Source organism: Stegostoma tigrinum, chromosome 3 (assembly GCF_030684315.1).
Source record: "Stegostoma tigrinum isolate sSteTig4 chromosome 3, sSteTig4.hap1, whole genome shotgun sequence".
Classification (NCBI taxonomy): domain Eukaryota; kingdom Metazoa; phylum Chordata; class Chondrichthyes; order Orectolobiformes; family Stegostomatidae; genus Stegostoma; species Stegostoma tigrinum.
The window spans coordinates 111862379-111874450 of NC_081356.1; the positions used below are offsets into that span (position 1 = coordinate 111862379).

General features: G+C 39.5%; 1 protein-coding gene across 1 annotated transcript in view; it reads left to right on the forward strand.

Moving 5' to 3' along the window:
- Positions 1-104: 104 nt before the first annotated feature.
- sorbs2b (sorbin and SH3 domain containing 2b) overlaps positions 105-12072 on the forward strand; it is a 493304-nt gene continuing 481336 nt past the window's right edge. The window contains exons 1-2 of the mRNA XM_048526962.2: positions 105-287; positions 9906-10031. The gene's annotated coding sequence lies outside the window, so the exon portion shown is untranslated. The remainder of the gene's footprint in view (positions 288-9905; positions 10032-12072) is intronic.

A 12072-nucleotide genomic window follows, 5' to 3' on the forward strand; every position in this document is an offset into this window, starting at 1 on the left:
TGAGCCACAGGACCAGCCAATCAGGAGGCTTTGCAATCTGACATGTTTCCCAGCTACAATGTAGAGAATGGCACACATTGGAAATGCTGAATGCGCATGAACACTGTATAGCTATAAGAAGCTAAAAATACTGTGGGCAGGACTCGGTACTGTGGTAAAGGGGGCTGAGAGCTGACAGGGTTTTTTTGTCAGTGAACATGCAGGGGGCCTGTAACTCATTCATTACTCCAAACAGCATCCAGTTACTCATCTGCTGTATTTAGTGACAGAATATCCTCACTTTGAAGGTAAGTAATTCTACCACTGCTAACATGTCCAATATCCTCAAGATGTGTATTCACCAAAACTAAAATTATTACAAATTCTAAAAATGGCCTAAATTCAGTCGTTTAACACAGCTTAACTAAAGTATGTTATATTAATCGCAACAAAATTGGAGCAGTGTTGTAAAGGATACATATTAATGTTTAACAGGGCAGTTTAATTTCTGTTGAACCTTAAAACAATAACTTAGAAAATGCGGTACACTGCAATCAGCTGAAAAAGTTATTGACTGGTTTTAGCTGTGCTCAATGTCCCTCCAGCAAATTGTCATTTGGAAATAATGGCTGTTTGCAGAGTGATTTGCAGAACAGAATTTTTCCGTGCTCTCATTTGTTGTGTACATTCATTGTGCTGCTGGCCAACTCTGAATTAACTTGCAACCATGTTATTAATAGCAAGCCACTGGCACATTTATTGGCGTTTCTATGCTCTGGTAATCGTAAAATATGGGAGTGTAAACAAATTGAATTAAATGGGTTTTTTTGTGCTCTATGCATTGCTACCTTCTGGGGCTAGCATCAAAAAATGCTACATTTGTTTAAGTGGCATGTACCAGCAGGAGATTGGAAAAGTCTGACAGTAGCTCTAACACTATTGCCAGCTGTTTCCATAGTAACTGCAGCAATGTGAAATACTCAGGAGTTGTCACCTTGAAAAGTGCTAATTTAACAGAAATAGTGGTGATTGGAGTAGGAAAGAGAGGTTGTGCAGGAATGAGAGTTCTTTGGTTGCTAAAACAATACAGTGCTTAGTTATGTTAATTTTATTGTCGTTTTGGTGGCTGTTCAATGTCTATGTGAATCCAGTTGGTATTTTCTTGAAACAATAAATTGCTAAACTAGAAACCGACAAAATGAACTTGAAATCCAATACAAGAAAAAGCGAATTGAATCCATGATTAACATGACAGATCCCTGCAAATTCTGTAATGCACCCATTACATTTGCTTGATGGCATCAGGAAGTGGGAATCTTTAATGGGATGTGGTATATTTTTAGCTATTGTTTAAGCTACTGTTAGTGCTAGTTTATTTTTTAAATAATGCAGAATAATTTTATTCCTTCTCAATATCAATCAGATGGACATTGTCTCTAGGATTATAGAACTTGCTTAATACAACATCGTAAGACATTCCTTTCTCCAATAAGTGTGAAAAATTAAGTTGATTAGCTTGTCTCAAATAAATACAATGTTATCCAATATGTGTTTGGTAATTATTAAAACAGCAGATAGTTACCTATCTTCCTCTATTGTGGAAATAACATTGTTGCCCTGTAATAACTGTGGTAACATTACTCCTTGTGCTAAGAAATGGCAGGCTGATCACTGAACCCTTTAATGACTATGATCGATTTTAACAGCAGTAAAAGATTTAACATGCATAAAAGATTTGATGCATGCAACTTTTTTTTTGCTCATTGAAGTGACTGACTAGCCTTTGGAGAGCAGCCTAGGCACCCATGCTTCACCTGCTTTGAACTGGAAGTGGTCACATTTGGAGGAAGGATAATTGGAATTAGATTCATTTATCTTATTAATTTTGACCACATTCCCATTTTGAAGGGCAAAAATACACCACCTGTCACATCTGTCAATAATGATAATTTGCAATACCAAGTCTTACACATTCATTAAAGGAGATGAGACTCAGCATATATGGTCGTTCAAAAATTCGGCTGGAAACCTTATGCTTCTAAGCCCAATAGTTGTTTAGCTATCCCAGCTGCAGGCTACTGTAATGTTTTGTTGTAAGCTGATCCGGTTAACACACATTTTATTTTAGGTCATTAGCAACTGATATCGTCCATGACTTTTAACCTTCAATTACACTAGCTTCCATGACTCTACAGTCACAAAAGTTTGAACTTTAATCCCCATGGCCAGCTGGGTTGGAATCAGGGGTCAATATTTTCTTTAAGGTCTCCCCTCCGAAATGTTAACAGGCAACATGCAAGGAGGATGATTTCCTTGGTTGTTGAGTCTAGAACCAGTGGACACAGATTCAGGAGAAAATGTAGACCATTTACCACGGAGTTGAGGAAAGAGTTCTTCACTGAAAGGGTCATGAACCTGTTGAATTCTCAACCACAAAAAGTTGTAGAGACCATGTCACTGATATATTCAAAGAAGAGATGTTCAAAAATTCTAGATTTTAAAGGTTAAAGAGTTTGTAAAGAAAGCCGGACTATGACTTTGCGATAAAGGATCAGTCTTGATCTTCTTGATTGGTGGAACTCCTGCTTCTATATTCTGTGTTTCCATATTCCCTCAAAGTTTTCATCTCCTTCTGCATTTAAGACATTAACACATGAATCCACATATTGGTCATACCTTAATAAGCACATTGATCAAGTCAATTGTGGCTTATTTAACATGTCAATTCCAACAAATTTAATAATTGAAAGAAAATTTCATTCCACGTGAGATTCCTTCTGAGCTACAGTACAAGATTGCGAATGATGTTTCCCACATCCAAGGGCATGATTACATTCTGCTGATTGAATATTACACCAAATTTCTTATCATTTGACAAAGCAAAGATACTACAAGTGCAAATTCTTTGCCATTTCAACTAGCATATTCACTATGTTCAGTCCACCTCAACAAATTGCCTGATAACAGTCCAGTACGGGTGCAGAAATGAGATGTTCAACATATTCCCTCTTTAGTATGACATGAACTCAATTGGTGTATCCTGAAATCAACTCCAACTTCAAATGTTTGTTCTAAAATCACAGAAACCCTACAGTGTGGTAGAAGGTTAGTTGACCCATCAAGTCCACACTGTTCATCCATCCAGGCCCACTCCATCCCTGTAACTGCATTTCTTATGGCTGAAGCACTTAGCCTGCACATCCCTGGACACTGCAGGAAATTAAGCATCGTCAATTTTCCTAACTTGCATATCTTTGGACTTTTGAGAGAAAACCAGAGCACCCAGAGGAAACCCACATAGACACAGAGAGAACATACAAACTCCACACAGTCACTGAGGCTGGAATCAAACCTGGGTCCCTGTGTGACCATAGTGCTGAGCCACCATGTCACCCATGCCCCGGCTGCAGATGATTTTCATGATCTTTGTGATCATCATCAGATGTACCGGAGAATTTTTGTTATTCTTAATCCTTTGGTGGTAAAAGCCACAAGACGTTTGACTGCTTGTTATTCTTGACAAGTTATTTCCTGATCCATGAAATGATTCTTTCTTTATATAACTGGCATTCTGGCAGAATGACAATGGAATATGTTGTGTATTTGCTTTCCATCTTTTTGTTGTTGAAAATGCCACTGTAACAATAGGTATTGCAATCTAGTGCTCTTCTGCATTATTGTTGCTTTCCAATTTTTTTTAAATTGCAAGTTGCTGCCCCTTTAAGGGTTTTGGGCCTGAAGTCACAGGTTATTAGCTTTCACACCTGAAAAGGGGTGATGACATCACACAGGCTTTATTTTACTTTTGTGCTGATTTTGCAAATATAAAATGGTGGAATTGACAGGAAAAGCCTTCTCTTTTAGTGTTTTTCATCTATATTTTCTTCTGGGCATGACATGGAGCTGCTGTTCTAAGATCATTTGAAAGGCCCTTTTTTTCTTGTTCGGTCAGCAGGCTCTGATCTTTTCTTTTACTCAAACATAGACGATAGGACCGTACAGCGCAGGAACCGGCTCTTTGGCCCACGATATCTGACCACAGTGCCATTTTAAGCTAGTCCCAGCTGTCTGCACATGGCCCATGTGCATCTATTCCCAGATTGTTCACATGGCTACTGAATGCTGTGGAACTGGCTTTTGCCCTTTTAGTTTGGGCTGTAGTTTGAACATCAGTTCTGATCTCAGAATGAAGGGCAACAATTTGAGCAAATTTTCACAAGTTGTACTGTGCTGCTGTCACCTTTTCAGTCATTAGCAACCACTGCTGCTGACTAGCTGCTACAATCAGCCTACTTGCTGCTACTGTCATACATTTTATTGCTTTCTATTTATGTTACCCTGTTTAACACATGGAATAGAATAGTAATTTATTGTCACTTGTATTTATGACAATATAGCGAGATGTGTATGTCACCAAAATTTGGCACTATTTTAATTACAGAAACCATAAAAATAAATAATAGAGACAAAGTTGAGATAAAGCTCGTCTTTTGTTTCCTGCATGACTCCTCGGTTTCTCGAGTGGCTGCAGGGTGCCGTTGCTGAAGCCACCCAAGCAAGGATATCTGGACCAGATCTATCATGCATGCACCAACAAAGCCGACACTGAAACAACTGCATCGCTGCCGCGGCAAGGGGTGGCAGACCGAACCCACCAAGTCCCCGATGCTGAATCCATCATCACTTCAATCACTGCCCAAAGCTGCCACATGGCCACCATAGCCATGAGGAGCAAACTGGACCCACCACTGCTATAGCCACTGCTGAAACCACTGCACTGCTGCCAAGAGGAACAGACCAGACCCACTGACGATGAAGCCTTTGATAAAGCTGTGGCCACTATGGCCACAAGGAATGGGCACCTGGATCCACCACCCTGCCGTTACCACAGCAGGCCCTCACAACCGCCTTCCTCCTCTGCCACCACAGAAAAGGAGAATAGGTGGACTTTGATTCAAAAGAGAAATGAAGAAACAAAACAAAATAAAAATAAAGAACAAAGAAGAATGTGGCCAGCCAAGTGAGTGGGAACGTACAGGCACAGACTGTGAACACTTCCTCCACTGCTGCTGCCGCCACCATCTTGAGCCCATACAACACTCTTGGGTTCTGTTGGGTCTGAAATCATGGACTTGATTTACAATACCAACTGTTTACAAGGCCATGATATCATCAGCTTAGACACAGAATCTGAGTTCTGTTTGTTTTGTCCCTCTACAGATGCTGCTAAATGTGCTGAGCTCCTCTAGCACTTTATTTTTAACTTTAGATCTTCAGCATCTATGATGGTTTAGGTGATGGCCTAGCGGTATTATCTCTGGACTGTTAATCCAGAGACCTGGATAATCTTCTGGGGACCTGGGTTTGAATCCTGCCATGGCAGATGGTGGAATTTGAATTCAATAAATATCTGGAATTACGAATCTAATGCCGACCATGAGTTGATTGTCAGAAAATATACATCTGGTTCTCTAACGTCCTTGAGGGAAGGAATCTGCCATCCTTACCTGGTCTGGCCTACATGGAACTCCAGACCCACAGCAATGCCATTGACTATGAACTGCCCTCTGGACAACTAGTGATGGGCAATAAATGCAGCCTAGCCAGCGACGCCCTCATCCCGTGAATGAATAAAGGAAAAAAAAGTATTTGGCTTTTATTTAAATAATCTTTTATGATTTTAGCTTGTACCAGTCACTTGAGAGTTTAGACTGGTTTGGATATATTCCTGAAAGTGGCTGTTACAATCTTCTGAAAAAGATATGTCATTATAGGAAATGTTATCCATTTTGACACCCAGCACCACCTCTTTCAACCACTCCACAGCATTTGATTTGTCACATTGCTGTCTGGCATATGGATGAGTAGAAATTTATTCTGCTTAACTGTTGGAAAGACTGACACTATTGTTTTCATGCCCTGCCACAAATAGGGTTCCTTTGCCAACAACTCCAACACTCTGTCAGAGGCTGAATGGGACTTTCTATCCTCTTTAGCCCTGAGCTGTTCATCTGACCAGCACCACCCCCCACTCTGCGCACGCATTCACACATGCACCTATGCACAGGCGCATGCACAGACATGCACGGACAAACACACATACGCTCTCTTTTCCTTAAAGATGCTTCTTAAAACCTACCACTGTGTCCAATCCTTTGGTCATCCAGTCCTAATACCTCCTTTGGCAACTCCCACTATAACAGGCTGTATTTAAATAGCTGTATATGTTTTGGAGCTCTTAATAAGTCCAAGACTCTGTGTAGGAATGGTGGGAATTTAAATAAATCCAAGAGTTAAAATAGGTTTGGCTTCATTTCGGCAGTAACAGAATCACACAGCTATTCACCTGCCAAGCTGAGATTTCAAACTGGGGTCCCAGTTATTAACAATACATCCATGACATGATGTGAATAGACAGGCTTGTCAAACATAGGGTATAACACTTGAAGTGTTACTAAGGCTGGGACCATATCTGGTTCTGGTGTAATTTGCAACCATTGCTCTCCTGCTGGAACAACAATAGCATCTGTACATTTTTGCTTTTCAGCTTTTCAACTATATCACTCATGAATTCTAAGCTCCAAACTGAAACCAATTAGTTACCTTTATTAAAATGTAAAGTTTGTGAGACAAACAAAAAGTATGCAATTTGGAACATTATCATTGCTGTTAGCTTAAAGTAGTAGTGAAAATAATTGGCACTACATATTTATCTGAAGTAACCACGCAATAATTAAACCATTGTTTTTTTAAGCACTAGAAGCTACTAACTGTATGTCTATGAAAGTCCATTTCAACAGTGAAAAAGGGGGACATTAGTGTGACTTCACAACATCAGCTGTCTGAGATGCAAAAGCAAATCTTATAATGAAATCTGGCACCTCACTAGTCCAGGCATCCTGCAATGATTTGTTTACACGATTTAAATTCTTTTCTGATTTGGTGACACGAAGAAAGAGCGAATGTAACTGTCCCACATTGAATGATAGATACAAGTGGAAGTTTATAAAAGAAGTACAAGTGGGAGTACTGGCAGTGTCCCTACCTCTGAGCCATCAAGCCTGGGTTTAAGATCCGCCTACTCCAGAGGAGTGTGATAACATCTCTGAACATGTTGATTAGAATATTTCTGAAGAGGTACAAGTTACCTCTTTCTTGGCCGCGTACATGCCTGGGTGTCCTTGGAGTGGGAGCACGTGGTGCCCACCAGTACAGTTGACGCCTTGAGGGAAAGCTAGGCATTGCAAGAGATAGAGCACTTTATCTCTGTTTCCAACTCTATTTTAATTTGGACCCTTCTGTCTCTCCTTCGTCTTTGATGGTCTTCCCTTAACAAACTTTGTATGTTCATTAATCAAATGGAAAACACAGATGATTTATTGGTGGTGGTTATTGGATGTTAAAGACAAATACCATGGGTCACTTGGTGATGGGGAGCATAAAACCATTCAGTTGTGTGTAAGAGCGCTTCTAGATGAATGCATACAAGTGAAACACTAAAACTCTCAATGCTTTTACTGAAAAGCAGGCACCACAGGAGCTGGGCTGCATTCTCTCCATTTCTACATCATTTTGATCCAGCCCTCTCCCATCTTGATCTATCTCTCCCGTACCTTTGTTGGTCTGCATTGTTGTTGCCGGTCATAAATTGATTTTTTTGCAACACACTGGCTCAGTGGTTAGCACTGCTTGCTCACAGTGCCAGGGACCCTGGTTTGATTCCACCCTCAGGTGACTGTCTGTGTGGAGTTTGCATGTTCTCCCTGTGTCTGTGTGGGTTTCCTCTGGTGATCTAGTTTCCTCCCCATGTCCAAAGACTTGCAGGTTAGGTGGATTGGTCATACTGAATTGCCCCATAGTAACCAGGGAATTGTAGGCTAGGTTGATCAGCCATGGAAAATGCAGGGTCATCAGTCCAGGTCAGATGCTCTTTAGAGGGGCAGTATGGACTCAATGTACTGAGTGGCCTGTTTCTGCACTGTAGGGATTCCATAATTCCATGAAGTGGAAACAGCAGCGATTTAGTGATGGGGTAAAGAAAACAATCACTCGTGCGGAAGAGGACTTCTGGATCCTTATTTAGGAACGCAGAAGTGCGGGTCCTTGCGGTATGGCCGCAGTGTCTCTGTGTGGGGGCCTGCATTCTCATCCCATCTGTTCCAGAGATGTAATAATAACTCTGAACGTTGATCTTTAAAAATAAAAGTACAAGTTAATTCTGCACAACCACCATTTTATTTCTCCTTTTATTTCCTCAATTTTGTAAGCAAATTGCTGCAAAATTTAAAGTCAGTAAAGACGCAGGTCAGTTGGCACCTGCAAGAGAAGAATGAGCTATTGTTTCAAAAACCTGGAGGGAATATTTAGCAGACACCTATTCATAGCTCAAAGTCATTGTGCACTGTTTTAATATTTAAAGCAAAACACTGTTAATAAGTGGCAGTACATTGAGTAATAAATTCCCAAGCTCAATTAGGAAGGACTGGGGATGTCAGCAACAAGGGGATGTGAATTTATATTCCATGTTTTGGTTTATTTTTCTGTATATTAAGATGGTGATGGAGAGTGGTGACGCCTTACAAAACTTTTCTATGTATTCTGTAACAAAATACATGTGATAATATATAAATTAAATTGAACTGCTGCTTCTGGTAGTAAGGAAAATTCTGAAAGACAAGATATTCCAGCTTATTTTACACATCTCTTGGCTATCATAATGAAGGCATCATCAGTGAGACCAGTAAAGCAGATTTTTGTTTTGCTTGCCTCCTAGAGTAGTATCAGAATTTTGGAGTTATGTTTGGTTTTGAAAAACTTGAATACAAAGGTATAGAAACCCTACAGTCTGGAAGCAGGCCATTAGGTTTCCACCAACCCTCTAAAGAACATCCCACCCAGACTCTCTCCATCCCTGCATTCCCCATGGCTAATTCAACTAACTTACACATCTGTGGACTGTGAGGGGAAACTGAGGTACCTAAAGGGCAGACACAGGGAAATTGTCCAAGGGAGAGTGTCCAAACTCCACAAAGGCAGCCACCCAAAGCTGGAATTGAACTCAGGTCCCTGGCACTATGAGGCAGCAATGCTAACCACTGTGCAATCACATGATGGTTGTAAGCAAAATTTTCAATACGAACTTTTTTTAAATGCATGTAACAATAGTAATAGAAAAGACAAAGGACAGAGATAAGGAAAGACTTGCATTTTTATAACATTTCTCATGACCACTGGATGTCTTAAGTCACTTTCCACCCAATGACACAGTTTTAAGGTATAGTCACTATTGCAATATTGGGAATGTGGCAGCAAGTTAGTGAACAGCTGTTCCCACAAACAGCAATTATACAAATCAAAATGTTATCTCTTGCATGAGCAAGGCCACTGGAAAAATGTTACACGTGCAGTATTGATGAATGCAAACGTTTAACAATTCGATTTACCTCTTTATAATTTTGCTGAAGCGATCAGTCAAATAAAGGGAGATTTCTACAATTAATAAAGTAATGACACTAATATCCAACTCTTGAAGCAGGCAGATCTGTGCAATTTGAAGCATTTACTTTAGTCTGATTGTTTCTACAAGCGGTTACTGAAAGCATTCTCAGAAGAGTCTAAATATTCTTGTGAAAATAATAAACTGTAGAATTGCAGCAACAAATTCTGTTTGATTTGTAATTCCCAGGCTTGTATCTGATTGAGTTTGTCTTATGCTCACATACAAAGCCAGGTAACATAATAGAGTTATTATCTCCATTTAAGCAGCAATTTATTTGCGTGTGACTGTAAGTTCATTATTTAGTAGCTCACTCGTATACTAAATTTCTCAATTATTATTTGTCTTCAATCCTTTCAAGTCTATTAATTAACAATCAGTGCCTTGTTGATAGTATAACAAGCATTGAACAATTTCTTGATTTGGTTAGGTAAAGGGAAGGTCAATTTGTCTGATCAGATCGGAAGACAAAATGTGACAAACATCATGGAACAGGCAACAATAAAAGCTGAGTAGGAGCGTGAGGAAAACCTTTCTAAAAACATCAAAAGGAATGGTGAGTGATTTTACAAGTGTAATCACAAAGAATGAATTTTTAAAAGAAAAAGAAGGTGCCAACTGAAATGAGAATTTGTAGATAATGATATAAAATGTGTCTGCTATTTTAAATATGTATTTTGCATTGGTAACTCATAGAGAGAGAAATTGGACAAGTGATGAATTACCGAATATGTAGAGGGCATGATAAGTGACTTTATGACAGAACAAAATAAGTTTGATATAAACTAATTAAGCCAGAAGTCAAAACAGTGTGACCAGATAAAATTTATCTGAGAATTCATAGGAGATGAAGAAGAAAATTTAAGAACCCAATGCCTTGCAGCTATAGTGATTATAGTGAGGTCAGCCAGATGTAGTGCATAGAATATGAGTTTCATGATTGTGGCTGTTAATCTGGTCCAATAAGGGAGCCCTGGCTGACAGAGAAGAACAGGAGTGTCAAAGGTTTTGTTTACTCTTACAGCTGGCTCTGGGGAAGCTGGATTGGTGTCAAGGGCTTTCCAGTTGTAAATAAAGGGTCACTTGATGACTAGATAGCAACCTCTGTGGAGTTATTTCAGAAGCCCACTATTGAGCCTGCATATATACCAGAGGAGTAGAGAATGTGAATGTAGCTCTTACTTTTAAAGCAAAGATCCAGATTATCCTGGTAATTATATGTCAGCTACTTTAACTGCATTTGGAATGAGAGTCGTACTAGACTCAACATTAACTCAGTTTCTCTCTTTAAAGATGCTGTAGAACCTGAGTTTCTCCAACACTTTTTTGCTTATTTTTCAGATCCACAGTCCTTTAATTTTAGATGATGTTAATGTTGTGGATGAGGTGTACATGGGCTTTTAGAAAATCTTTTACAGAAGTGATGCCAGGGAGATTACTAGAGAAGATTAATGATTTTAAAATTGGAAGAGGATGTCAAACTGGCTTAAAAGCTTTTAGGAGAAGGGAAACAGAAAGCAGGAATGAAGGATAATTTGTTTCTGTGTATTTGGAAGTGAGTAGTGGTGTCTCAAAGGGTTTTGCTCTAGAGTAACTCCTATTCACTTAATATCAATGGTTTAAATATAACCTAGAGGCAATAGTGCTGACGTTTGCAGATAACAATTTTTAAAAATTAACTCTTGGGATGTGGCTTTCGCTGACTAGACCAGCATTTATTGTCCATCCCTTGTTGCCCTTGCTGGTGATGGTGAGCTGCCTTCTTGAAATGCTGCAGTCCATTTGGCGTTGGTAGACCCACAACATCATTAGGAAGTGAATTCCAGGATTTTGTCCCAATAACAGGAACTAAATTTCCAAGTCAGGACGGTGTGTGTCTTGGAGGGAAACTTGCAGGTTTTGGTCTTCCTGTTTACCTGCTGCCATTTTCCTTCCAGATGGTAGTTGCCATGGGTTTGGAACAGACTGTATAAGGCATTTTAGTGAATTTCTGCCTTTAGGTGGTACACAGTGCTACTGAGTGTCAGAGGTGGAGGGAATGAATGTTTGTAAGTGTGGTTCCAGTCAAATATGATGTATAGTTAATGTCTCAAAGCTAAAGTAAGTTGCAAATTTAACATGGGCTGAGCTGAAGAAGGAGACTAAATTCAATGTCAGAGTTAGGTGATGTGTTTTGGTAAAGTAAGTCACACCAGGAAGTGTATTTTGAAGAGAAGTAGTCTTAGTGCTCCATTTAAGCAGAGACAGAGGTGGATACAGGTTTAAAGGGCATTACAGTCAGCATCTGTTGTCTGCAAGGCTGTAAAAATACCATATAGCATTCTAGGTCTTATGTCAAAACACGGAGGCTTTGCAAACCAAGCATGAATGATGATCTTAAATAAAACCTGAATGTTAATCTCAACTATTAATGTCTAGTATTGAGTTCCAAATGCAATCTTTTGTACAATAGTGCATGGCGCATCATGCCTGTGCTGAGTCTTTGGTTGAGTTATCTAATTAATCCTACTTTCTTTTTCCCTGAAACCGTGGATATTCCCCCTTCGAATATTCACCCAGCTTTGTTTTGAAATATACTATTTAATCTGCTTCCGCTA